Below are 1,639 nucleotides of genomic sequence, written 5' to 3'. Positions count from 1 at the left end.
ACTTTCTATGTCATTTTTTTTCTTTTGTGCCTTTAGAAAACTACAGCAAACAACAGAAAATAAGGAAGAAAAACAGGAAAAACACTGAATCGTGCATGCTGTCTGCACAGTATGACTCTGGTGTCCTGGCTGAAAAGATGCAAAACACACATGGAGCTCAACAATACTTTTGATGTCAGTCAGTCTTGAAGCCGACTCCTGTAGCTCTGTACAGTTGATGACATAATTCAACCAATGCCTCAACTTTTGCAGACACTCTTCAAGCCAGCGGCATGTTAGTGTTTGATATTGCATCATACGTGTGAGTGACACATTACAGGATTTTGATGGCCTCTTTCAGGTCAGGGCAGGGCATCTGCCTGTAGTGAAGCCTGGAGCAGGACTGAACTGGTTCTGTGAGGCAGTAAAGTGTCACTGATTTAGTCTCCGCTGCAGACGCTGCAGGGCATGTGCTAATGGAAAACAGAGGTGTTGCAAAATCACTGACCAAACTGAGGATTCAGCACCAAAACTACTTTAGGAAAACATGGTTTGACTTACAAAAACAACTTCTCAACAACGACTATCAGAGTCAACCATGGAAGCCAAGAACGTCCTCGGGTGCTTTAAAGTAAATTACAGCTCATAAGCGTCATTATTTTTAACCCATGCGTTCTTTCCTGTGTGCACAGGAGTTTTAAACAAAGATCAGCCGAATCATCTGTGTCTTGTTACTTGTCGCACAGCCACATTTCTCAGCTGATTATCTGTCTGAGCACCTTTGGCTTTAGGTGGAAATCCGGCTGTGTCTCATGAGCCTGTGGAACAAGTCCTTCACTCTGGAGATGGAACTTCTTTGCAGAATGGTGGATTTAACTGTGATCACCAGCAGCAGAGCAAACCTTCTGTGACACTGTGTGGTCATCCTGATCATTATTCTGGGTCATTTCCTTCTTAGATTTCGACCCACATGTCCCTTTAGATTGCTCTTGATGACTTTCCATAACAAACACGAGGTCAGCACAGGACTTGAAGACAATTTGTTCTGTCATCTGCTTTCTGTGACCAGGACACGCCTGAAGTCTGTCCAACAGCATAGAAAATTCCAAATGAAGCCAGTGAAAATCAAATGGAAAACACCACTGATGGTTGAAACCAAAGCCAAAGCAAAGTACTCTGAAAGGTGGAGGTGGAGGCTGGCCAATGCATATGCACCACCTTATTGTTTCGGCCCTTTAAAATGCGGCACTTCAGGTTAAAGCAGTCATCATCTCTGCAGTCCCAGAGCCACCAAGAACAAAGCTTTGACAGGATTATCATCAGGTGAGGATTTTACATTTTAATGCAACTTGAAACCCTTTTTAAAGCGGAGGCATTTAAAGGTGTGGGTGCAAGGGTCACCTTAAAACAATACTAACTACCTGCTGTTTCTGTCATCTACACATAATGTGGAGCTGTTTCAACTGTGTTATTGCAGCTCAGCTCTGAAAATGTTGATCATAGGCGCTCATGTTGCACGCTCAAACATTGTTAGAAAGCAAAAGCACAGGCCTTTCATTTCTCTTGGCTTCACATGCCAAACGTCTTCTAACACTTCTTCTTCAGTCTTCATACATCACTTTCGAACAAGCTGTGACTCGCTCACTAATTGTGTTTTCAT

The sequence above is a fragment of the Chaetodon trifascialis genome, chromosome 24, assembly GCF_039877785.1.
Source record: "Chaetodon trifascialis isolate fChaTrf1 chromosome 24, fChaTrf1.hap1, whole genome shotgun sequence".
In the NCBI taxonomy this organism is placed as follows: Eukaryota; Metazoa; Chordata; class Actinopteri; order Chaetodontiformes; family Chaetodontidae; genus Chaetodon; species Chaetodon trifascialis.
This window is presented reverse-complemented; position numbering follows the sequence as displayed.